We start from the raw sequence: 27,396 nt of genomic DNA, 5'->3' as shown, positions 1-27,396 counted from the left end.
TGTCTCTCTACAGAGTCTTTCCCTCAGGGTTCAGGTCTGGGAGCAGGGAGGATATCTTGACCTAGGCCAATCTGATGTGTCACTGAGCCTGGATCAGGAGAAGCTGTGACCAATTTGTGCTCCTAGAAATGGAGCATCCAAGATCAGAAGTAAAGTGAAGAAACTAATGAAGGGGAATTGTCCCTGTTTGATACCTTAGCTCTCTTCTTAGTTCTAAATTCACTTGGAATTTTCTTTAAGAAGGCAGCATACCATGTTTCCCCGATAATAAGACACTGTCTTATTAATTTTTTGGACAGAAAAACACCAGAGGGCTTATTTTCAGGGGAGGGCTTATTTTAATGAACATTGACAGCAATTTTAATAAACAGGTAAATGTGAACAAAAAAATGTACCTTTATTCAATAATGAATTCAATAAAGAACAGGATGATGCACTCACTGCTGCAGCTCTGATTGGATGCAGCTCGGAGCGCGGCGTGCATTTCCATTTCACGGGGGGGGGGGGGGGGGGGGGGACAGTGCATACAGAGGGTACCGTAATGTAGCATGTAGCACAGGGGATCACTTTCACTACAGTAGCAATCTCAATAGGGCTTATTTTCAGGGGGGGGCTTATTTTAGAGGAATCTTACACAGTAAGGGGAGGGCTTATTTTCGGGATAGGTCTTATTATTGGGGAAACACGGTAGTAGAAAGAACACTAATTTCTGAGTCAAGAGGTCTGGGTTTGAATTCTACCTCAGAGACTTATCTGTGTGACCACAAGTAAATGACTTTACCTCTCAAAATCACAATTTCCCCATCTCTAAAATGGGGATAATGATATTGTACTTATATTACTTACCTTGGGCATGTTGGGAGGAAAATGCTTTGCAAACCTTGAAGTAATTCCATATCCTAATTTTCCAAGACCCTGGGACTCAAGCTAGCTGATGGTTTACTTGAGCTAGTAGATCAAATCTTTTGTTCCTGTTATCATTGTTAGTAATATTTCCAGTTTTATTCTACTGAATATATGTTTAATGAGTATCTACTGTGGGTAACTTTTCTGTCAGTGGTTATTTTAACTACTCTTCAAGAGATGGAGTAAACTGCTTGTGGAAACCACTTCCCAGCAGGCATAGCACTTAGAGAATTCACCACTGTCTAGTGTGACATGTATGATAAGACTTTATCTCTTACCAGTGACTTTCAAAATACAGATCTCTATCTCTGACTTTAAAATGAAAATCATAGAAAATAAACCCAAGGAGAGTTCACTTTGCACACAATTTTTAAGGTAGCATTACAGATAAAAAGTATTAAGCATCAAGTTCTTAGTGTGAGCAAAACAGGGCACTAGGTATTCACACTGCAATAATGTCTCACCCTGTCTATGCCTTTATCCCAGACTCAAGAAAGGGATTACAGATAAAATTCTAATCTGAACCTATAGGGAGTTTAATATTAAGGCTTCCTCAAAGACAGACCTAATGATATTTCCTATCCTACAGACTAACCAGGTCAGTGAAAGTTTTCCTCCAAGTGATTTCTTTTTTTTTTTTTTTTTGGCTTTTTTGGAGGGGGGAAGGTAGGGCAATTGGGGTTAAGTGACTTGCCCAAGGTCACACAGCTAGTAAGTGTGACTGAGGCCAGATTTGAACTCAGGTCCTCCTGACTCTGGGGCCGGAACTCTACTCACTTCACTCTATCACTACTTCTTAATAGGTTACTATTTGCACTTTTAGTGAAAGAAAATTGGAATTCTTTGAGCATCTGAGGTTGAAATACATTTGTGATTTTTTAAGTTCATTTTTACCCTCCAGAGGTTCACATAAATTTAATCTGCTTGCATCTCTTTGTCTGTACTAAAACCAGCAAGTGTTATAAAGACCCCAGGATGTCCCCAAAGCCTTGGGAGATGTTTTAATGAGCTTTTCAGAAGTTTGACTTACTTTTTTTTTTCCTGAGAAAACAGGAAGTTGAGTTGGCCGAGAGGAAGCCCACTCTAATCCCCTGAGATAGCCTTGTGGTGGGGTGGGTTCTTCAAATGCTGGCAACAAGGCCTCTGCCCTGCTGGAGACAGACTCTGAGAATCTCAGTCACAAAATGTTGGTTCCCCAGACACCACATGATAATGAAAGGAGAAGTCATATGCTTAGAGAACAAAAGGCCTGAATCTCTCCCAAGTCCCAGATGCACTCAACAGCTTCCTGGAAATGATGACTGGGAACCTTCTCTACGCTCCTTCAGCTGAGCAGAGACACCTATCTTCCAGAAACCCACTGTTGGAATCAAAATTAATGCTCTCTGTGGAAATGTGAATAGTCAATTATTTTCTCTTCCCTGCATAAGTCGAGCTCTTTTCTGTTTGGTACACATCTCAGCATACCCAATAGGGCCTGAACTGATCATGAAACTGAGTTCTCTTATCTGCTGTGGGAAAGAGAATAGAATTCCTGGGTCAGGGGACTTGGATATAATGCAGACTTCTTCACCATAATGGTTCCTTGCCTGGTTCTCCTAAAGAACTTAGAATATGAGAGAACTGTATCTCACTGCTCAAGAGATCCTTGCTCTTCTTTTCTGCAGCTCTGCCTAGGACTGCCTGCCTGCCGGAATTCAGGCATTCTTACCTTGGGCTTTGTAGAAACCTCCCATCTGATTCTTCTCCAGGGCATTTCAATGTGAATTAGTGACTAGGGGCTACTTCCTGATACACAGGTTCCACTCTATCTTCCCTTGTTCTGAACAGACACTTCCCCCAGTGCTTACACTTCAGTCCCCTGTCTTTAAAGGTAAGGCTGGCTGTCTGTGGTCATCAGAACCAGCCACCTGGGGGAATAACTTAGGTATCCCCCTTCTCTCCAGAGTTTAGGGAATATTTGGAAGCCTCATCTTGCCATACAATGTAAGAGCAAAGAAGCAGAATTAATTTCAGATTCATCAACTACCCTAAGGTCAGAGAGAGAAAAAGGTGCGAACTTCTAAGTATAGAGGGGTTTTTTTCCTCCAAAAGAAATAAGGAGAAAACATAGGGCATTGAATGACCAATCAGGGACGAGTATAGTCTCCTTCAGAGAGTTATTTAAAATGATAGATTTGGATCTCTGGGAAAGAATGAGTGTGTGTCCTATCTGGTGGAGACTAGTGAATAACTTAAGTGACCTCTCAAGTCCTTACCTAGCCAGAGGATCGTCTGTCAATCTTTACCCAGATTTCCTGGATATTGGGTCAGTTCCCCTTAAATAAATTAAATGAACCTCACAACTTTAGGCCTAGTAGGCTTTGTGAGAAAAGTACTGCATGAAATGGGCCAAGAATGAAACCATGGATTAAGCAGTGTTTTCTCTTCTGTCTTGTTTTTCTCCCTCCTCCTCAGCCCCATCTGAACTAAGCCAGCAGCCAGGCAACATGACTCTTATCAGGCTTTGCCAATAGAGGTTCATAAACCCATTCCTGGGAACAGCTGAGCATCTATAACAGGGCTCAGCTCCACAAATTACATTTCTATGAATTATGTCTCTGTAAGCCCTGTCTCCATAGGTCAGGTATCTCATTTATCTCCCTTTCATGTATTCCATACATACATACACAAATACACACACACACATATATTTTCAAAGTAGTTCTCATAGATTCCGGTTATACTTATAAAATACTGAAGATTCACATTGGCGTTGGAACATACTCATTTGGCCCTTGTTCTGCCTCAGATGTATGTAGATTACATTTCTGTAAATAGTTATATGTCCATAGGCAAGTTTGCATAATATTAGGTATCCATAGGTCATCTGTCACTGGGTAACCTGCTTGCAGGTTCCTGAATTATCTTGGCTCTTTAGTGGAGGCATCCTGAAGATGTGGGAAGCTCTGAAGCTTCATGTGAAACATTGCACCCTCTTTCTCATGACTGTGTAACATCTAAGATCTTCAGACTGTGTGTACCAACTTTGTGAAGCCTTTGGTACCATTAGCAGAACTGGCCTCTGCCACCAAAAGGTCTTTCCACATCATATCCTGAGGTTCCTCCCCAGCAGTTATGGTTGTTTGCCACAAAGTGGGCAGAACTTTATCTGACCCACTACCCATTTCCAGGGGAATTGAGTGGGGCTAGGTGAGAGGCCCATGTGACCTTTGAACTTGGGACTGATGACAAGAGAGTCTAGCACTTCAGCAGGCTAGGGGTACCATCCTGTTTTCTGAAGGCATTCAATCCATAGCCAGTGGGTCCTAATAACCAACTGTACTGAAGCTCTCAGACAAAGAAGATGCAGAATTGGTCTTAGTAGAGCAAGTATCCCACTACAGAGAGGTGCTGAGCCAGACGGTAGCTAAGCCTGGGGACTAACCAGAGTGTTTTCATTTGACCAGCAAGAGCTGAAATATGCCCATGAATGAATGTTGCCACACAGATAGCCATGGAGAAAGAAACTAACATACCCACTCATAAAGATCTTGTTGGTATCTTTTATGAGGAAAATGTTTATTCCCAGCTTGTAATATGCTATACATATGTCACATATTGGGCTTAATATTAAGTAAAGCCCTCAGTAATCTGCTGTTTAACATTCAATTTATGCTTTCCTGACATCTTGAACCATGTGTAGTCATACCCCAGCATAGATAGAAGGCTATGGCTGTGCTTCATGTTCTTCCTCCCCATAAGCCCAGAGCAGAGATCTACTCACAGTCTCTAACAATAATAGTTTCTGTCTTTATAGAGCATTTTATAGTTTTTACAAAATAACTTCACTGAAATAACTTCAGAGATTTACACCCATGATCACCGGCTTAATAGCAAGTACCAGAGTGAGGACTCAAACCAAGGTCTTCTACCTCCAGAATCCTTAGATACTTAAGCCACCTTGCTGTCCTGCTTCAGTGCAGCAATGTATATATGCAGATCCCCACAATGACTCCCAGTGTGGAACCTGCCTGCCTCTTGAAGTTCTGTGTAGTTCAGTAACATGTAAAAACTGCTTCTCATTTCATCAGGATTACAGTTCTGCTTTTCCTGGCTCACACACTCCTGTTCAGTTTCTTCTCTTGGATTCGTGCAGTACGCTTGCAGCCTGGTGCCAGGATCCTTGCATCTGGAAGGACAGCCCATTCATAATGAGCCTAAGTCGAGTAGCACTACAGCCAACTTGGCTGCAGACATGGGAGGAAAAAATCTGGCACAAAACTCCCCTTTTTATTGTGGTTGTTTGTCGCTTCCAGTTGTGGAGAGAGCAGGGAGGGAAGGGGGCCTGGTTCTCCTGGCAGTGCCTCACAGAAGTGTTTGCTTTAGATGAGTGATCTGGCCAGCCCTAGCTCACTGCTGTATGTCTTCTTATAAAGCCTGCTACCCAACATTTGACATACTTCCTGGAAAATCCAGTGGCGGTGTTTCTGCAGCAGAGCTGCCTTCATTTGTTACATTGTCCTCCTTTGGTCTGGGATGAAGTAAGGGACGTAGAAAAGAAGGAATGAGCAGGAATGTCTTTATTTCCAAGGTCCCTGGGAAAGGGCTTCTCAAGAAAGATGAGTTTATCTGTTTTAGGGAAGAAATCAAATTTTGGGAAGCCATAGACCCATAGACTTTTAGGGTACAAAGGGACTCTGTAAGCTCATGCAAAGCAGGGTTTACATCTTCTTTTGTCTTTTTATATTCCGAGCTCCAAGCACAAAGCCTTACAAATAATAATGACTTATTATTATTAATGATGACAATAATAAAAATGTGCTTATGATTATCAACTTGAATGCCTTCATTTTACAATTAAGGAAATTATGTCCCAAAGAAATAAAGTGGCTTTCTATAGTCATCAAAAAAGTTTAAATGGGGCTATCAAATATCTAGAGCCCCCATCCCCCATAAGAACATGATCAAGGACTGGAAAGGCTCAGCTTTAAAGAGATAGGGGAGCTAAAGGATGTGAGAGTCAGAAAGACCTGAGTCTAAATCCAGTCTCAGGCACTTACTAGTTGTGTGATTCTGGGCTAGTCACTTAATCAGCCTGCCTCAGTCTCCTTATTTGTAAAATGGGGATAATAATAGCACCTACCTTGCAAGGTAGCTATATCAAATGAAATAATATTTATAAAGGGCTCAGCACAGTGCCTGGCACATAGTAATCACTATATAAATGTCATCTATGGTTGTTATTGTTTGGTGTAAGGAGTCATGGTAGGCAAAGCCCCTTTTCTAACCTCCTGTTTCTGTCAATGGCCTACCATTCTTACTGTAATTAGGTATAGAGCCTCGATTATCTTTGGCTCATTCTTCTACTTCACCCTCTAGATCCAATCAGTTCTCAAGTATTATTGGTATTTCTCCAGTGTCCCTCAGATTCTTTTCCATTCTCATGGCATCCAACCTAATCCAGACTCTCATCTCTTCATGCCTGATTTACCACAGGAGTTTCCTGACCAGTCTTTTTACTAATCACCTTTCCCCTTCTAATTCACCTGCCCATGCTGCCAGAATCTTTCTCAAACACTCCTTTCACCATGTCACTCCCTTGTTCTGAAACCTTGAGTGATTTCATATTGACTTCCAAATTGGCCGTATGCCTTAGGATGATATTCAAGATCTTCCATAATTTGGCACCAACATACCTTACCCAACTTTCTCTCATTATTCCCAACAGTTTCCCTCACTACTTTAACCAGAGCCATTTCTTTACGATCCCTGATTCTTGTGCATATTACCACCTCTGCACTTTTATTCCTGATGCTCTCTGTGCCCTGGATTCCCCTCTTCCTACTCTAAACATAGCCTCTCCTGTACTCCAAGACCCAATTCAAAGCTGCATATCTGTCGGTCATCAAGGAGGTATTGAATGCTTACTGTGTGCCAGGCACTATATTAAGCACTGGGAATACAAAGTCAAAAACAGGCCTTGCCCTCAAGGATTAGAAAAAGACAAACATGTAGATAGATAGATAGATAGATAGATAGATAGATAGATAGATAGATAGATAGATAGATAGATAGATAGATAGATAGATATACAGAAGGTAATCTCAATGCACAAGTGAAAAACCGGTAGACTGGGAAAGGTATCCTAAAGAAGGTAGGATTTGAAGGAAGTCAGGGAAACTAAAAGGCAGATCTGAAAGCATTTCAAGCATCAAAAACAGCTAGTGGAAAGGCATGGAGATGAAAAATGGAATGTCAAACATGAGGAGTAAAAAATAATGATAATAGCTAACATTTATCTAGCTCTTACTATACATGCCAGGCGCTGTGCTGGGCACTTTACAATTGCTATCTCATTTAAGCCTTGCAACCACTTTGGGAGCTAAGTGCTATTATTATCCCCATTTTACAAATGAGGAAACTGAGGAAATAGGTTAAGTGACTTGCCCAGGGCCATACAACTCATAAGTATATGAGGTTGGATTTGAATTTTGATTTTCCTAACACCAGGTCCAGTGCTCTATCCTCTTCCTATACCACCTAAACTGTCAATTATAGCTATATTGAGAGAAGTAAAGTGTAAGAAAATTGAAAAGATAGGAAAGAGCCAAGTTATAAAAAGTGGTTTTTTTCTTTAAAATTTTTTTTCCCAATTACATCTAAAAACAATTTTTAACATTCATTTTTAAAAATCTTTAGTTCCAAATTCTCTTCCTCCCTCCCTCCTATCCCATTTCATTGAGAAAGCAAGCCATTTGCTACAGGTTATATGTGTGCAGTCACACAAAATTTTTTCATATTAATCATGTTGTGAAAGAAAACACAGACCAAAAAAACAACCCAAAGAAAATAGAAAAAGTGAAAAAAGCATATTTTGATCTGCATTCAGACTCAATCTGTTCTCTCTTTGGAGGTGGATAGCATTTTTAATTATAAGTCCTTCAGTATTCTCTTGGATCATTGTATTGCTTAAAATAACTAAGTAATTCACAGTTGATCATTGTATAATATTGCTGTTATAGTTTACAGTGTTCTCCTGGTTCTTTTTTACTCCACTTTGCATCAGTTCATTTAAATCTTTCAAGGTTTTTCTGAAAGCATCCTGCTCATCATTTCTCATAGCACAATAGTATTTCATCACAATCATATACTGTAGCTTGTTCAACCATTCTCTAATTGATAGGCATACCTTCAATTTCTAATTCTTTGCCACTACAAAAAAAGCTGTTATAGATATAACATATAATATAATATATTGTTCTTATAGGTCCTTAACTTTTTTGAAAAAAAATCTCTTTGGGATACAGACCTAGTAGTGGTATTGCTAAATCAAAGGGTATGCACAGTTTTATAGACCTTTGGTCATAGTTCCAAATTTCTCTCCAGAATGGTTGGATCAGTTCACAATTCTGCCAACGGTTCATTAGTGTCTGAATTTTCCCACATCCTCTCCAACATTTGTCATTTTCCTTTTCTGTCATATGAGCCAATCTGATATGTGGGGTGGTACCTCAGAGTTGTTTTAATTTGCATTTCTCCATTCAATAATGATTTAGAGAATTTTCTCATACAACTATAGACGTATAGTCTTTGATTTTGATTTCTTCATCCGAAAACTGCCTGTTCTTATCCTTTGACCATTTGCCAATTGGAAATAAATCTTATTCTTATAAATTTAACTCAGTTTTCTATATATTTGATAAATTAAGACCTTCATCAGGGAAACTTACTGTGAAAAATTTTTCCAGTTTTTGTAAGATTCTGGTTTTTAACCCACTCTTCTATCTACTTCTGTTTTATGGGTGAGTTCATCCCATTCACATTTACAGTTATGATTACTAACTGTATATTTCCTTCCTAATTTTTCCATGTTTATCCTCCTTTCTCTCTCCTTTCACCCTGTCCTTCCTCAAAAGTTTTTTGCTTTTGACCACCCCCTTTCCAACTCCTCCCTCCCTTCTATCAGCCCCCCTCTCTCCTATCTCTCTCCCCTCCAACTTCCATGTAGAGTAAGATAGATTTCTGTACCTAACTGGGTGTATGTGTTATTCCCTCTTTGAGCCAATTTTATTTAGAGTAAGTTTCAAGCATAGCCTGCTACCACCACCTCCATCTTCCTCTACACTGTAAAAGCTCTTTCACACCTCTTTTGTATGAGATAATTTACCCCATTCTACCTCTCCCTTCTTCTTTCTCCCTGCATTCTTCTTTCTCACACCTTAATTTTTTTAGATATCATTCCATCATAGTCAACTCAGACCTGTGCCCTTTGTCTATATATGTTCTAACTGCTCTAATAATGATAAAGTTCTTAGGAGTTACAAGTATCATTTTCCCATGAAGAAATATAAACAGTTTAACCTTATTGAACACCTTGTGATTTCTCTTTCCTGTTTACCTTTTTATGTTTCTCTTGAGTCTTGTATTTGAAAGTTGAATTTTCTATTCAGTTCTGGTCTTTTCATCAGGAATGCTTGAAAGCCCTCTGTTTTGTTAAATGTCTATTTTTTCCCATTAAGGATTATACTGTTTTGCTGGGTAGGTGATTCTGTTGTAATCCTAGCTCTTTGCTCTCTAGAATATCATATTCCATGCCTTATAGTCTTTTAATGTAGAAGCTGCTAAATCTTCTGTTATCCTGACTCTGGCTCCATGATATTTGAATTGTTTCTTTGTAACTGTTTGTCTCATTGACCTGAGATCTCTGGAATTTGTCTGTAATATTCTCGGGAGTTTTCATTTTAAGATCTCTTACAGGTGATTAGTGGATTCTTTCCCTTTCTGTTTTACCCTTTGGTTTTAAGATATCAGGGCAGTTTTCCTTGTTTATTTCTTGAAAGATGGTGTCTAGGCTTTTTTTTTAATCATGTAGTTCAATAATTCTTAAATTATTTCTGCTGGATCTATTTTCTAGGTCAATTGTTTTGCCAATGATATACTTTGGATTTTCTTTTATTTTCTTCATTCTTTTGACCTTGTTTTTATTGTTTCTTGATGTCTCATGGAGTCATTAGCTTCTACTTGCCCAGTTCTAATATTTAAGGAATTATTTTGTTCAGTGAGCTTTTGTATCTCCTTTTCCATTTGGTTTTTTAAGGAGTTCTTTTCTTCAGTGAATTTTTGTACATCTTTTTCCATTTGGCCAATATTGCTTTTAAAGGAGTTCTCTTTAATGGATTTTTGTGCCTTTTTAAAAAAAAAACATTTGGCCTATTCTGGTTTTTAAGGTGTTCTTTTCTTTAGTGTTTGTGTGTGTACACATATGCGTGCCTCTTTTACCAAAATATTAACTCTTTTTTTCATGGTCTTCTTACATCACTGTGATAGTAATGGAATATAAAGATCCCCCTCTATTGGCTTGGTTTTCAAATTGATTGTGTTAAAACCCAGAGCTTGTTAATCCCACCTGTGGGATGGACTTGTTGACTTGAAAAGAGAGTCCTGAACTGGGAGGAGCTGGTGAGGTAGATTTGGAGAGACACAGGAGAGAGGCAGAAGAACTTTTTGGAAGCAGCACCCTCGTTGAGGCAGAGAGAGACTGAGAGGATTGCTGAGGGCCACTTTGAATTGCCCTGGACTTTTGAGACCTGCCCCCGGAGTTGCCAAGGACTGAGGAGACATGGCTGTTTTGCTGGTACTTTGTCTGTCTGTTTTGATGTTGTTTTGCCAGATTTGTCCACTGGTGAAGCTACAGTAGCTCTGAACCAACAGAAAGGTTCCCAGACTCCTGCAACAACAGCACTGTCCTTCACCAGTGGACAGTATTCACTCTCTGTCTGCAGGAGCTCTTAACGAACAGCCAGGTTCCAGGACTTCTTCAACAACAGGACTGTCTTTCACCAGTGGACAAATCTGGCAAAACAACATCAAAACAGACAGACAAAGTACCAGCAAAACAGCCATGTCTCCTCAGTCCTTGGGAGCTCAGGGGGAAGGTCTCAAAAGTCCAGGGCAATTCAAAGTGGCCCTCAGCAATCCTCTCAGTCTCTCTCTGCCTCAACGAGGGTGCTGCTTCCAAAAAGTTCTTCTGCCTCTCTCCTGTGTCTCTCCAAATCTACCTCACCAGCTCCTCCCAGTTCAGGACTCTCTTTTCAAGTCAACAAGTCCATCCCACAGGTGGGATTAACAAGCTCTGGGTTTTAACACAATCAATTTGAAAACCAAGCCAATACAGGGGGATCTTTATATTCCATTACTATCACAATCACTCCCAATTCTTTTCCCAATTCTTCCTCTGCTTCACTTATTTGAGTTTTAAAATCCTTTTTGAACTCTCCCAAGAATTCTTTTTGGGACTTAAGATCAATTTACATTTTCCTTTGAAGCTTTGCATATAGCTGTTTTGACAGTGTTGTTTTCTTAATTTGTGTTTTGGTCTTCCTTGTTCACCATAGTAGCTTTCTGTGGTTAGGTTCTTTTTTGTTTTTTGCTCATCTCCTAGTATATTTCTTGATTTTTAACTTTATGTTAAAGTTTTGCTCTGCTCCTAGGGTGGAAGGGGTGCAAGTTTCAAGGGGTTTTTTGTATCTTTTCAGAGATAATTCTGGGAACCTCTTAAGTTTTTGGTTATTCAGGGTGGTATGTTCTAGGGAGAGGTGTGTTTACTATTCTCCTGGCCTGTGCTTTGGTGTGTGAGCTCCTAATAGCACTGTGTTCCACCCTGGAACTATGACCAGGGTCCTCACTCCTTCTAGTGTTCTTTTTCACCCTAGAACTATGACTCAGAACTGCATATAGGCAAGACAGCAGAATCTTGCACCCAGTGCCAGCAGAGAGTTCTCCTTCTGACTAGTTGCCCAACCCCCTTACCATCGATGGGCTGAGAGCTCCAGAAGCCACCACTGCCCCAAGATCTACAGCTGACTTGTTGGGGCACAAGCCTGAGTGGGACTGCATTCCACTCACCTCAATGAGGCAGACCTTTCCTACTAACCTCCTAAGTTGTTTTGGGCTGGAAAATTGTTTTACTCCGTCTTTTTCTTAGTTCTGCCACTCCATAATTAATTTTGAGGTGTTATTTTAAAGTTCTTTGGAGAGAATTTGGGAGAGCTCAGGTGAGTCCCCACTTTTACTCTACCATCTTGGCTCCACCTCCTCTTGTTGTATAAAGAGTTTTAAATGCCAAACAAAAGACTACATATTTGATCTTGGAAGTATCAGCCAGAAGCTGCTGAAATCTATTGAGCAGGAAACTGGCATGGTCAGATCTATACTTCTTTCTTTTTTTTTTTGCTTTTTGGAGGGCAATTGGGGTTAAGCGACTTGCCCAAAGTCACATAGCTAGTAAGTGTTTCAGTTGTCTGAGGCCGGATTTCCTGACTCCAGAGCTGGTACTCTATTCACTACGCCACCTAGCTGCCCCATCTATACTTCTTTCGAAAATTACTTCATTAGCTGAAAAGTTGATAGATTGGAATGGGGAAAGATTTGAGACAAGGAAAGCAATTAGAAGGATTTTGCAATAGTCCAGGCAAAAGTTTATGGGACCTGAACTAGGGTGGTGGCTATATGAATAGGATATATACAAGAGGTGTTGTGAAAGGAGAAGCATAAACATTTGGCAACATATTGTATATATAGGGGAGAGGGGTGAGTATAATTGAGGAATCAAAGACAACACTGAATTTATGAACCTGGGAGACAAAGAGGATGGTGATGCCCTTGACCTTAATAAGGAAGTTTGAAAGAGAGAAGATAACAAGTTCTTTTTCCAGAATATTGGGTTTCGGATTCCCTTGAGACATCCAGTTCAGGGTGTCTGAAAGGCAGTTGGTGATGCACATCTGGAGGTCAGGAGAGAGACAAGGGCTAGATAAATAGATCTGGGAATCATTTGCATAGAGATGACAATTAAAACCATGGGAGGTAATGTGATCACCAAGAGAGAGTATGTAGGGAAAAGAGAAGAGGACCCAGGACAGAGCCTTCAGGGATGCACAGAGTTAGTGAGCAGCACATAATGAATCAGCTAAAGAACCTGAGGAATGTTGGTCAGACAGCTAGAAGGAGAAACAGAAGAGAGCAATGTTACAAAAACCCAGGAGGCAAGAGTATCCAAGGGCAGATGATCAGCATTGTCAAATGCTGCAAAGGTCCAGAAGGATTAGGACTGAGAAAGCACCATCAGAGTTGACAATTAAGAGATTATTCATAACTTTGGGGAGGGCAATTTTAGTTGAAGGATGAAGTTGGAAACCAGATTGCAAAAGGTTTGAAAGAGAGTAAGAGGAGAGGAAATGGAGACACAAATTATAGTTGGCTTTTTCAAGGAATTTAGCCTAGGAGAGTAGAGAGATATAGGATGATACTTCATGGGGATGTTGGGATCCAATGAGGGGTGGGGGGGAGGAGGACTTGGAAGTGGACAGTTAGGGATAGGAGAGACATGGACATGTTTGTAGGCATTGAGGAAGGATGGGGAGAGATTGAAGATAAGTGTAGATGATACTGGAGACAATCTTCTGGAAGAGAAGTGGATGAGATCAATGATGCATATAGAGGAATTAACTTTGTCAAAGAGAAATGTCACTTTTCCATCAAAGACCAGAGTGGAGGAGATAATAGGGGAAGATATCTAAGTGATACTAGATGAGGAGGAGGGGAGAAGGGGAAACTCTTGTTGAATGGCCTCAATTTTTTTTGGTAAAGTATGAGGCAAGTTTCCCAGCTGAGAGTGCAGCTGGAATGGGGAAATAACACATACATTTGTAAGCATATACAAAATAAATACAAGGAAATGTGAGAGGGTGGAAATCAGGAAAGGTTTCATATAGAGGTGTCCCTTGAGTAGAGTTTTGGTATCCTCCATGAAATCTTTCCTACTGGCTCCACTCAACCTTGATTCTTCTTTTCCCTAACTCCGATTGTACTTATGGACTGTGCCACATAACTAACACATAACTAATCTGCTGTCCTGTTCTCTTAATATGTTATACAATTATGTGTTTTATTATATCAAGGTTTGCTACTTGTTTCATATGTGTTAATCTTGTCTCTCATCATTGACTCTCAGGCTCTTTGTGGGCAGGAAATGTGCCCTATAATTGCTTGCTAGACATTGACAAGGGGAATAAGGTACGTGGTGAATGCATTGTGGGTGATTTATTACATGTAAATGAAGCGTGGAAAAATCTACTTTTTTACTGGGGGGATGGAGGGGGGTTGTTTGTGTCTTCTCACTGAATCATAAAGAGCACCAAGGCTGAATTCCTAAACACAGCTAGGGTCTGGTGAACATAGAAGAGATATAGTGGAATCGATTTCACTATGGGAAGGGAGGAAGCCTAGATGAAAAGAGTTGGCAGTGCTTCTGTGTGGTCATGGACTGGGCTCTACTTTGTTGCAGGTATCCAGGGCATGGTGGTAACAGATAGACGGCCTCATTGGACACCAGCATTAGGGACAGGGCTCAAGCCCTGTCAGCAATCCCTGTTGAGGAACATCTAGTGAAAGATAAGATCAAAAGATAGCTGCTTTTGTTTTGAATACTGGCCATTGCTGTGGAGGTAATAAACTGCATACTGTGGATGGAATAGGTGTGAAGAATGCTAGCCCATTGCCAAGAGATGTTGGGGCACTGCTGACCCTTGTGGAATCAGGCCAGGGGCTGGGGGGAACTTGTATAGGGTAAAGGCTGTCCAAAGAGAGAGTGTCCCATGAGCTTGCTTAGACAGACAGAGTATGTTTGTGTCTTATTATCTCCCTGGCTCTGCTACTGCCCATGGTTTTGTACCTCCCTGATGATTTACATGAGAACCAGCATATTCTGTTCTCTTTCACCCTTTTCTTTTTTTTTTCCTCCTCTCCCAATTGGATCCAGAGGTTGAGGCAGTGTCACAGCCAAAATCCACATTGAACTCCTACTGATAGGCAATTTCTCTCTGGCAAAGCAAACATCCTATTCCAGAAAATTCCAGGAAGTCTGTTGACTTATAGTTTCATTATGACTTTCTTGGGTGAACCCTACCAAGAGGGCATTAAGATGGGTGGGGAAGAGAATTTTCTGTAACTACAGTAGTACCAACCATTATCATTTCACTAGACAAACCATCACCTCTGATGTCAGTCCTAATGTCAGGAAAATTATACTGACTATGCAATTCAGTGTTCCAAAAGAACATGCTACTATCAGTATATGTGAATGTAAAGTGTCTTATGTTAGAATTATGGGAATAGAAATCAAGAAAAAGAAATTTTGGAGTTTCAGGTTCCCTTGAAGAGGATTGCATCATTTCATTTACCATAAGGTCTTTAACAAAAAGTAAACTAGTTTTGAAAATAAATTTGTCCCAATTGTGGTTCATTTTTCCTAATGGTGTCCAATAAGTTTGGCAGAAGTTATATGTGATCAACATCAGTTCTGCCATTCAGGGTATCAGACACCGATTCCTAATTGATTCTAGCCTTGTTAATCACCTTAATCAGGTCATCTCCCAGGCTGTGCTTCAGTGTTTGTACCAGTGAAGTATGCAGAATGTTGTCCCTTACTGGGGAATATTAGTAGTAGTAGTAGTAGTAATAAGCATTTGCCCTGGGATTTGGGACATTTAAAAAAATTTTTTTTTTAATTTTTTGCTTTTTGGAGGGGGGAAGATAGAGCAGTTTGGGGTTAAGTGAGTTGCCCAAGATCACACAGCTAGTTTATCTTTGCGTCAAGTGTCTGAGGCCAGATCTGAACCCAGGTCCTCCTGACTCCAGGGCCAGTGCTGCCACCTAGCCGCCCCAGGGACTTGGGACATTTTGATAAAGAGATAAAATTGGCTCAGGGGTCCTTGTAGAAGAAATAGCATATCCTCTGTGATACATTAGTAGCATCCTTCTTGTGTTTTTAAATCCTATTTTATTGATATCTTTTGTTTTTATATTGCCTTCATTTTTTAATAGATCCCTCTCTCTTCTCCTTAGAGGGCAATTCCTTCTAACAAAGAATAAAAAAGAAAAGAGTAGATCAGCTCAGTCTGTCAGTGTATGCAGTATTCACACCCAGAGTTTCCGACCTCTGCAGGGAAGGGAGGGAGGTGCACTTTCTCAAATCTTCCCAATCATTACAAATTGCAGCACTCTTCAGTTTAGTTGTCTTTTTCTTACTTCTCTCCACCAGACTGTGGCCGTTTTGCATTTTGTCTCCCCAGCTCTGCATCAGTTCCTAGAAGTCTTGCTGTTCTTCTTTTCATTATTCGTCGTCATTGTTTCTTATGGCACCGTAATATCCCACTACGTTCACGTCCTAAGTTTGTTTAGCCATTCCCTAAGGTGTAGGCATCTACTTTATTTTCAGTTCTTTGCTTCCATGAATATTTTGGGGTGTAGGAACCCTTTCCTTCTATCTTAGACCTTCTTGGAGCATATACCTAACAGTAGAACCTCTAGGTTAAAGACTATGGGCATTTTTATCACTTTTTTAGCATAAATGCAAATTGCTTTTTTGAATGGTAAGATTAATTCATAGCTTTACCAACAGTATCTTAGTATGCACATCTTCCCAAAGCCCCTCCACCATTAAGTAACTTCTGTTGTCTTTGAGAATTTCATCATCTTTTATGACCAGGCCCTCAGGCTGTTCTCTCACTGAAGCAAAAGTATAGTTCCATTAAGCTCTTAAATAGTCCAGTAATGGAAAGGAGCATTGGCAAGGATATTCTAGAGCAGGAAATAAAGAAAACTGCTTACCATTTTTTAAATTAATTTTGGAATATATTGTTTATTTTTTATAAGTCAACCTTCCTGCTTTATTCTGTATCCCTTTTATTGGGAGAGAAGGAGGGACTGGATTGATTCCATTGGTGCAATGCAGATGAGCACTTACTTGTTCTATAGTTTATAGTCTTAGAGAGTTGCCTATGGCACCAGGAAGTTAAGTGACTTGCCCAGGGTCACATAGGCAGGATGTGTGAGATACTGGGGTGTGTCCCTGATTCCAAGGCCAGTTCATTTTTTTGTGCACTGTGTCTTTGTCCCACAGACTAATAATAATCCCTGTCAGCAGAGGACCTCACCTCATACATGACTGAGGAAATAAAGGCCGTTTGCTGTGAGCTTTCACCCCCTTCCCTGCTCTTCATCTCCAAATTCTTTGAGATCATCCACCCTTCTCTCCTTGTTATGGACCAGAATGTGAGCAGAATTGGGAAAGCATGAATTAGCCTCCACACTCTCATAGTACCCACTAGCATTCTTATAAGCCAAGATTTTGTGGAACAGACTTGGGACAGACAGTTTGTATTAACTTTGTCCACAGGTTGATTGATCTGGTACCCCTCTATGGACCCTTTCAGGAAGATAGAAAAACAATTTTGGCATTTTGTCAGGGAGTTTCTGAGACCCCAGGGAAGTCCTCTGCCAATGGCGCCCTGCCAGCAGCTTTTACCTTCAAGAACTGTTTTTTAACCATCTTGGGAATTGCTTTTCCCCAGAGGTTGTTGGATATTATTTATTTTTAAAATAGACCATTTTAGGTCTCTTTGAATCCTTGAACTCTAAGTCAATTGCAGCAGACATGGACCCACAACCTGGGCAATCCTTTTTTGACTGGTCTCTCTGATGAAGAGGAGACCCTTACCCGTATTCTCAGAGACACCCTTTCCCTTTTTGTCCTGATCTCATACCCTCTTATCTCCAACAGCTGCTTCCACAATTATCTCCCCAATCTTTACTCCTTTTCCAATACCTCCTTCCTGCTATCTGCAAACATAGTCAGATCTCTCCCACCTTTCAGAAATTCTTACTGGTCCCTACCATCCCTTGAAGTTATAATCTGATATTTTTCCTCCCTTTCACAGGCATAATCCTAGAAAAAATTATCTATGCTTATTTTCTCCACTTCCTCTTCTCTCATTCCTCAGCCCCTTTCCAAATGTTACCTCTTAACTAAAACTGCTCTTTCCAAAGTTATCAGTGATCTCTTGTTACCATATCCGATGGCCTTTTCTCAGTTCTTTCTGCAGTATCTGACACCATTGACCACCTTCTCCTGCTTGTTCCCGTCTTGGTTTTCATAACACTGCTCTCATGCTTCTCCTCAGCCTTTTTTTTTTTTTATTTGCTAGGTCATCAGCCATATCCTGCCCCCAAATTAAGAGTGTATCCTGAGGCTCTGTCCTAGGCTTCCATTTCTCCTCTCTATTTTCTCACTTGGTGATCTCATTTAATTATCATCTTTATGGTGATGACTCCCAGATCTGTCTATCCAGCCATAGTCTCTCTTCTGTGCTTCAGTCCCACATCACCAGTTGCCCACTGGACATTTCAAGATGGATATCCCATAGGCATCTTAAAAATCTACATGTCCAAAATGGAACTCACTATCTTTCACCCCAAACCCATACCTCCTCTTCTTTTTTTTTTTTGGAGGGGAGAGGGCAGGGCAGTTGGGGTTAAGTGACTTGCCCAAGGTCACACAGCTAGTAAGTGTTAAGTGTCTGAGGCTGGATTTGAACTCAGGTCCTCCTGACTCCAGGGCCTGTGCTCTATTCACTGCTCCATCTAGCCACCCCACCCCCATACCTCTTCATAACTAATTCGTGAAGGGTCCCACCATCCTTCTAGTCACCCACTTTCAACACCCTCAGAATCATCCTTAACTCTTCACCCTTCCTCACCCCCAACATCCAAACAGTTGCCAAATCTTATTGATTCTATCTCCACATCTCTCACATCTATCCCCTTCTCTCTATTCCCACTGCTAACACCCTAGTAGCTTCCTCATTTTTCTCCCTGTCTTGGATATTTCCCCCTCCACACAACTGCTAAAATGATTTTCTTAAAGCACAGATCAAAGTATGTCTTAGTTAAACTTCATTCTTTGATAAAGTTCTGTACAATCTGACCCATTCCTACCTTTATGTTACACATTATTCCCATACACACTGTCTGTGGTCTAGCCCTTCTTCCTATTCCTCACACATGGTATTCCATTTCCTGTCTTTGTGTCTTTCCACCAACTGTCTCCCATGCCCAGCATGCACACCCTCCTCACCCCTGCCTCTTGGAATCCCTGGTTTCCCTTCAAGACTCAACTGAAGTCCTGTTTCTTTCCTGATCTCCCCAGCTTCTAGACTTGTATTTATTTTGCATGTATCTATGTGTGTATATTCTCCCCATTTAGAAAGTAAGCTTCCTAAGAGCTGGAAGGGTTTTACTTTTGTCCTTCTGTCCCCAGTGCCTGGCACATGGTCATTCCTAGGCATCTCGGTGGTACAGCTGACAGAGCACTAGCTCTGGGTCAGTACTGGGGTTCCTGGAGTCGGGAAGTTCTAAGTTCAAATCTGGCCTCAGACACTTACTAGCTGTGTGACCCTTGGGAAATCACCTAAACTCTTGGGCCTCAATTTCCTCATATGTAAAATAGGGATATTAGCACCTACCTCCCAGGATTGTGGTGAGGATGAATGAGATAATATTTGTAAAGTACTTTGCAAACCTTTGAAGCACTGTATAAACCCTACCTATTATTGTACTAGAATACACATAAACATTTGATTGATTTAATTAATAACACATAAACATTGGATTAAATTGGAATGAATAATTCATCTACAGGTAATGGAGAGTTGACTGTAAAACCTTTCAGAGTCTGTCTCCAAAATAAATGGTGTGTGTATTTTCAGTGTCCTAGACAAAAGAAGTAGTAACCTGTTGTCCTGACAGGACCTGACTTTTCTTTCTGTAGGAGGATATGTGACCTATTGCCTCCTGACTCTACATGCCAAGTTGTGTCATTTAGCCCTGGGCAGCCTGACCAGCAGAATGTCTCTTAACTCAGTGCAGTATTAGGAATGGGTCCTGGCTCAGAATGTGCTCTAGAACTCCATGAGGCATCCTGTGAATGAGTCGTTTTGTGAGGTAGAGTTCTCACGCTATTAATACCTCATTTGAGATAAGGGAAGAGGGAAAAAGCCCTGCATGGAAATATTCCTTCTCTAAGTGGCACAATGTGATGCTTCTAAAAATACATGTTTGTGTTTGCTGGCCTCTGAGTTTGGCTCTGTGGGAGCCTCCTCTGCTCTTGGAGAAGCCGTTTGCACTGTGGACCCTAGAAGCATTCCCTAGTGACCCCGACTCTTCCTGGAATAAAGGGTAAAGGAGGGCAAAGAGAAGAGTTGTTCCCTAGCCACACTTCACTTTTCTTGGTTCACATCCTCTCGGCCTCTTTTTTTTTTTTCTTCTGTCAGGAAGGCCTTGATTCACTTCAGTGAGCATGTTATTAAGTGCCTACTGGGCACAAGGCGCTGGGTTAGGTATTCGATTAATTTCTCACAGAGGTCCTTCCAGATATCAGGGGACCCAAGCCCAGAAGGCGTCTGCCCCATTTGTCCCACAGAGCCCCTGAAAGCTCTGGGCATGGAAAAATGTAGTCCTTACAGCTCAGCCCAGACTTTCTCACTTCCCTCATTTGGTTGTCCATCTCCTGCAGCCTAGCACAGAGACAGCTAACACTTACTATACATCTGCACAGCCAGCAACACGTTAGTTCTGTGAAGTTGGCCCACTGAGCCTTGTCACTCCACTGCCAAGCCTACAATGAGTAGATTACAAAGCCCTGGTGGCTTTGAATACCAGCATACCCCCAAAGCTGTGCGCACTTTACCTTCACCCCAGATCCAGTGAGGGATTACCTACTACAGGCTCTCCCCATTTTGAGCTGTGTTCTTGGCAGTCCTCCTCCATGGACTAGGATAAAGAAGAGGAAGGAAGATAGAGGGCCTGGATCTATTCCAGCCCAGTCGTCTCCATCAGAATCCTTTCCCACACAGTCCTGCTGATGGAAGAAAATTCAACTCAGGGCACAACCCCATGAGCCATGTGGAAAAACTCCTGCTGTTTGGAATTGGATGCTCTATCCATCCTAGGGAGATAGGTCAGAATGTAACAGTCCTACCTGAAGAAGTTCAAAGATGCTTCTATTTCTCCAGTATATTTAACTTATATGGTGGTTTTGAGATGGAAGTACAGTCTCAGTAAAGAGACCTAAGAATCATCACATAGATGCTACCCTTCGTGATAATTAAAATAAAGGAAGGAGAAGGATTGACATAACAGGAGAACTAAGGGTAGGGCAAGAAATTCAGGATCTTTCATCCAGGTCACTATACCCTAGGAATACCAGTCATTGATGCAGCTAGACCTTGGCTAGGAAGGGATCGTGACTTTTATAATGCCAGACGGTTCCACAGAAGCACAAATCCCACATCTTTTAGCTGTGTTCTGCAAATATCCTCCCAGAAATGTCTCCTTACTGTATAAGGAAATAAAGGAGAAGAACATGTGTGCTGCCTACTGAAATGAGCTCAGTGATTTTGGAAGATGACTTTTCAAAGCAGGAGTCAGACCAAACCAGGAGAAAATAGTGGTGTTGGAGACAAGTGAGGGAGGAGGAAAAAAAGCATTACAGGAGAGTTGTTGGAGAAAGGAGGCTTAGTGGGTAGTAGCTGGTGTGTCATTTCCAAAGGAGTATCTAGCAGTGAAGAGATGGCCCCAGAAGGTAGGAAGAGCCAGAAACTCTCCTAAGACAGAAGAGACTACTAAAGGTCATATCAGATCCCCTTTGTCTCTAAGGAGTTAGGGAAGTAGACAGCGGGGTATTGTGGGTCATTTGTGGCCATCCCTAGAGGGAGAGTGGTACAGTGCAAAGAATGCTGGCTCTGGAATTAGATGTGCTGGGTCTTTCCTACCTGCATGACCTTGGGTCAGATTTAACCTTCCAGGGTTTCAGTTCCCTTCCCTGTAAAGTGAAAGGGTTCAAGCTAGATGACCAGATTTTGTTCACTTTCTCTAGACTTGGACTGTGAGTCAGGAAACCTGAATTCTAGTCTTAGTTTTGCCAGTATCTGAGTCAGCCTCAGTTTCCCCATATGCCAAATGGGAAAAATACTAATCACCCTGTTAATCTTATGAAGTTCTAGATAATGGATTTAAAGTTAGAAGGGAACTTAGAGGGAGGGAAGAAATCAGCATTTATATAGACCTACTGTGTGCCAGATGCTTTTCACAAATATCTCATTTGATGTTAGGGGATCTTTAGAGGTTATTTAGTCCAGCCCTCAAACTGAAGTCCAAGGAGGTTAAGTGGCCTGCCTATGGTCATGTGGACAGTAAATGGTAGAACCAGTATTTGAAGCCAGGCCCTCTGGCTCCAGGTCCAGCATTCTCACAGACCACACTGGTTATTGTGAGACTCCAAGAACTAATGTGAGAGCACTTAAAAAACGTGTGACAGACATTTATAGTGACATTATGATCGACATTAGTAATAAAAGAGATGGCGCTTTGATAACCGAGCCCTAGCTCTCCAGGTTTCAGTGGCAGCTCTGTCAATGGACTCCAGCCCAAGCATGTATTTAGTGCCTGGATGTAGAGTGGCTGGTACATGTTCTCCTTTACTGCCTATCAGTCTCACTGAGCCTAAAGTGTTGTGGAAGATAGATCTGTTTGCAGTGTGGGGGCTGCCTTTTCTGAAGGGAGCTCTTTCCTGCTTAGGGGTTATTTTCCCACCTTGACCCATGCTTCAGCCTTCCCAACAAAGAGAGAGAATGGTAACAGTGATGTCCCTATGTAATCCCCTTCCTCTGCTCCGCAGGTGCAAGGAGTTTCCGGGAGAAACAGTGTGTGTCTGGCTAGAGAGCAGCTCAAGCTCTTGGGGAGGAAGGCTATGAGTAAACATTGGTACCCTGGGGTCAGCCACTGGGAAATCCAACAAGAAGCTGCTATCAACTGTGGTTTCAGATCTGCTAGCATTTCCTCTTCTCCCAGATGCTGGCTTCCTGCCAGTCCAAATACTCACCCCTGGACTCAGGCAGTCTGTGCAGCTGACCTCACCAGTTCTCTCCTGTGCTTGTCACTCCTGACCTCACTGGTGGTGCAGATGAGAGATGCTTGGTAGAGGCGATTGGAATTGTGCTCATCTACTGCTGAGAAGTCAAACTGGGTGCACAAAAGGGAAGGAGAGAAGTGTTCCCAGTGACTCCATAGTCCTGTATGGAGACCAAATCTAACAAGCTGAATTTTAATATAGATAAATATAAATTCTTCTCATTAAAAAAAAGCAAACCCAACCATAGGATGAAGGAGCCCCGGATTAGTGGTGATTTAAGTAGAGAATGAGAGCACTATTAATAGCTGACATATCTATTGCTCTGCAAGGTTTACAGAACACTTTATGCACATTAACTCACTTCATCCTCACCTCATCCCTGTATAGTAGGAATGTAGGTATCTTATAGATGAGAAAACAGGTTCAGAGAGGTTAAAGGACTTGCCTGCAGTCATACGTGTCAAAAGTAAGATCCCTTTCTAGATACCTGCCAATTCTTTCAACATCCAGTGCAGAATTTTAATCGATCACAAGTTTACTATAAATCAACAGTGCGACATGACTGCTTTAAAAAAGTTAATGAAATTGGAGGCTGCATTAAACTGCTGTTGGAAAGTAATGCTTACGTCCTGCCAAGGACTGTCCCTTCATTTCTGTGGACCTCCGTCTGCTGCCTCTTCTTCCCAGCGTCTCACTGGTAGCTCCCTGACGGAGGAGATTTGCAAGCACTTTTGAGGGGTGGTCAGCAGGGCAGAGAACATGAATGCTGTAGGCTAATGATTCGTTAACTGTGTTCCTCTCTCAGTAGCCTGAGCTTGAGCCTGCTTCTGTTGGATCCACAGGATTATTTTTCTTTGTCAGTTGTGACTTTTTCCCTAGAGAAGGTACTGTCCTATTCTGCCAGTTCTTCTTGCTTTCTGCTCTGGCCAGTGTTCTGAGACTTCTCTCCTGGGGCCATCCTATCTCTCCAGGGAGCAACAGACAGCTGCACCAGGGTATTTGGCTGCTTGCCACTTAGATAGAGCATTTAGTCACCAGGATTCTCCAGCTCACAAAACCACAGGTTTAATTGGTTGCACAGAGTGGGTGTCTAGTGGTTTCACCGGAGATGAAATCAGACAAAATGTGGGAGCCCAGATCATCATAAAATCTCCCATCTGAATTTCTTCTGGATTGGGCATGGCTGAACTATGGTTGAGAAAGAATGCAGGGCACTGCAGGGAAACCCTGAATATTCTACCAGCAATGTAGGGACCCACAATGTAGCCCATCATGTCAGTGCCCCTTAAATAAGGATAAAAGAATCTTCATTTTTGTGACATCTGTACCCAGAAGTCAAGACAGCTCAGGGTGGAGACCCCAGGCTCCTGGCATTACTGCGAGTGGAAGTGGGGCCCTGTTTGTGCCAAAGAGGAACCTCTCATGAGTCATTCCTCAGAAATGAAATCTTTTGGCTTCTGTGGAAACATCACTTTGATCTTGATTCTCAAGGATTTTTTTTCCCAGTTTGGTTGACTGCCCCTCATCTGTTTTACACCCAAGGCTTAATCTACCTCCCACTTTACTCCTCTCTGGGTATATTTTGCCTCCCCTCCTGGGGATCAGTTGACTTTGGCCCAGATATGTTTGGACCCTCTTCCCTCCTTCCATCTTCACTTTCCTCGTGTTTTGAGCCATGTCAGGGTTCAGTGTATTTGGCAGAGGTTATGCATTTGATACCCCTTCCCTCAGAAGGCTCCGTCTCTGTAGAAATGCAGTCTGAAGCCCAAGGCTGATTTCATATCATTACACAGAAGCTATACTCCCAGGCAGAGCCTTTCCATGCCTCTTCCTCTCCCCTCCCCTTGCCAATAATGCCCCTGAGTGGCAGGAAGGAGCAGAGCCTGGAAACCCTTAAAGCCTTGAAAGGATCCCTGACTGGGTGGGGTAAGGCTAGGCTCTTCTTGGTATGCCCAGCACCCAGCACAGGATCATACATATGGCAGGTTCTTAGGATTTCCTGAATACATTCATTTAAGCTTTTGCCTCCTACAAGACTTTTTCAAGAAGATTTCTGGCAAGACTTGACTGAGTGAGGAAGTGTCTCCCACCCCCAGGAAGTTTCTCTGGGAAGGGCAGAGGTAGCTGGTGGAATCTTCTTGGCTTCTCCACTTCTTAGTGGGGTGATTTGGAGCGAGGCTCTTAACTTCTTTAACTTAACGAATAAGGATAATAATATTTTTCTGCATCCTTTACAGGGTACAAAGAAAGTGTTTTATAAAATATAAGCATCTTGAGGATTGTTTTTGTCCCTGTCTTCCCAATGCCTGGAAAAGTCCTTTGCAGGGAGTTAGTTGGTTGAATTGAGGTGAGTTTGCCATAAACCCTTAAGGTGCCATCTCAGTGTCCCTGGGTAACCTCTAGCCTTCCTGCCTGCTCAACTCACCTGCCCTGCCAGCAAAATGAAACCCCAAAAGGAAAGAAATACAGAACTGTAGGAGCAAGGGAGGGTCTTCCAACCACCTGGGTCCAGTCTTAGCCTCTCTGTTCTGAAATAGATACCTCTAAGCCTTACCCCTCTGATTCCAGGGCTTACTAAGAGATGGAGTAGAATGACTCACCCCTGGTTCCCTCTCCCTCCATTCCCCTGCCTTGAACTCTTCTGGACTGGAACCTGGGAATCCACTCAAATTCCCTACTCAAGCTCCCCACTTCTGGTTCCCCCTGTACTGAGCTTCTGAACCCCAGGGGAAGGGGGGAACCAATCAGAGAAGAGTTAGGAGACTGGACAAGGAGGTGGCTGTTTGGGGAGGCCACTGTTCACTGTTGTGTGTTAAAGAGCTGATAGCCACCATCTGGATGGTTCTCCACCTCTCAAGCACCTGTAAAATCATTGTCTTCCTCACTGCATCCCAAGAAAATGGCCAATCCATCTCCAGTGCACTCTTTTTTGAGCAGCCTGACACCAAGGAGATAATTGCTCTTTGGATAAGATCCCAGGAGAGAAAATTACTCTGTTCCTTTTATCAGGACCTGATGCCCACAAGATAGTCCTGTCCCTCTAGCAGGGGCCTCTGAGGAGGATTTAAACAGTTCATTAGGAAGAAACCTCCATTAATGTGGGAGAACTGAGGCAGAAACTGTGAAAGAGAGTAGGTCCTTATAGGCTTCTCACAGATTGTTCTCCCAGAGGGCTTAAGACAATATGCTTTGGGGGTCTTTTTCCCCTCCCCGCCCATAGACCACAGACCCCATTGCCTCAGCTGGCCCTGGGTATTTGTCCAGATTGCCTTCTTTCCTGGAATTGGTGGTCTGCTCCAAATAACATGGGCAAAACTGTCAGATCAATCCACTTCCATGCCTAACTTGGCCTGGACAACATGGGAGTCATCCAAGCCAAGTTAACAGCTGGGAATGGGAGGCATGGGGTTTGAGAGGGAGACACCAGAGCAATCCCATTAGGAAGCAAAAATTTCATCTCATGGGTGATCGACTACAAGCCTGTATGAATTTACAACCTGGAGCAACTCTGGTCTCTTTTAGAAGATAGCTGAGGCTATGGAGGAATAAAGCAGGAGGGAAGGGACCTAGGCTAAGGCCAAAGTGAGGCCTCTCAGGCCTGAGAAGGAATTATTATGTGTCTTCTCAACCCTACAAATACCCTCAAGGCAAGTTTGCTCCTTTTTGTATTTCCCCCAAAATGGTCAGCAATAGGGACAGCGTGGAGCAGGCACTCTGCTCAGCATAGTTTATTGAATGTATGAAATGGCATGAAACCATCAAGATTTCCAGGAAAGGTTTAGAAGAGAAAAAACCTTACACCCTAGCCCCCACCCACCCACAACCTCATATTCAGAATAGTATGGTAGAAAGAGTCCTGGACCTAAAATCAAGAGACCCAGGTGGAACTCTCTGAGACTTTTTCCTCCTGTGCAAGAAAGATATGATAATGCAACTCCTAGGATTTTTGTCAGGAAAGTACTATATAAAATTGAATGATTTTTTGTTATTAACAAAGCAGCAGGGCAGCTTGGTGGTGCAGTGAATAGAGCACCGGCCCTGGAGTCAGGAGGACCTGAGTTAAAATCCAGCCTCAGACACTTAACACTTACTAGCCATGTGACCTTGGGCAAGTCACTTAACCCCAATTGCCCTGCCTTCCCCCCTCCAAAAAGCAAAACAAAAACAAAGCAGCATAGGGAATATGGTTAAATGGAAAGAGAATTGTTGAGTCAGAGAGCCTGAATTCAAATCCCAGTTCTGTCACTTAATACCTATGTGACCTTGGATAAATCACTTAACCTCACTGGGCCTGCTTCTTAATCTATGAAATGATGAGATAGGCAGGATGACCTCTAAAGACCTTCTTAGCTCTAAATCTATAATTCTATTATCTTGTGTTATTAATTATTATAAGATATTAATTAGCAATTTAAAGTCCTATACAAAGTATATGAAGCCTAAGGGAGTGTGAAAAAAAGGAGGTCAGGGGATGGAGTTCATCCTGAAATAGAGAGGCTTATATTTAGGGCCAGACAATGATCTGATACATTTTCCAGAAGAGGAAACTGAGGCCCAGAGAGGGGAAGTGATTTGTCCAAGGTCACATTGGTAATTAGGGGCAAAACTGGGTTTCCAACCTTCATCCTCTACGTCCAGATCATCACTTTTCTACTGCACCACACTGAGAGTGGGTCAGACAAAAAGCCTTCTACGGACGT

The 27,396-nt window shown here is 42.1% G+C and overlaps 1 protein-coding gene and 1 long non-coding RNA gene across 2 annotated transcripts in view; one reads left to right on the top strand and one right to left on the bottom strand.

Moving 5' to 3' along the window:
- The window catches only part of EXD3 (exonuclease 3'-5' domain containing 3), a 206,438-nt gene that overhangs the window by 76,388 nt on the left and 102,654 nt on the right, over window positions 1-27,396 (top strand). The window lies entirely within an intron of this gene.
- Window positions 3,528-26,186, bottom strand: LOC138149575 (uncharacterized). The gene is made up of 3 exons (XR_011165355.1): window positions 23,323-26,186; window positions 22,667-22,806; window positions 3,528-5,517 (listed from the first exon to the last, which is right to left on the bottom strand). It is a non-coding gene; the product is annotated as an uncharacterized lncRNA (long non-coding RNA).

The sequence above is a fragment of the Petaurus breviceps genome, unplaced genomic scaffold, assembly GCF_028583685.1.
Source record: "Petaurus breviceps papuanus isolate PSGF00001 unplaced genomic scaffold, PetGlider_PUasm1.0 90847, whole genome shotgun sequence".
NCBI classification, from domain to species: Eukaryota; Metazoa; Chordata; class Mammalia; order Diprotodontia; family Petauridae; genus Petaurus; species Petaurus breviceps.
Note: the sequence above shows the minus strand (reverse complement) of the source record. Positions and strands in the feature narration are given on the sequence as shown.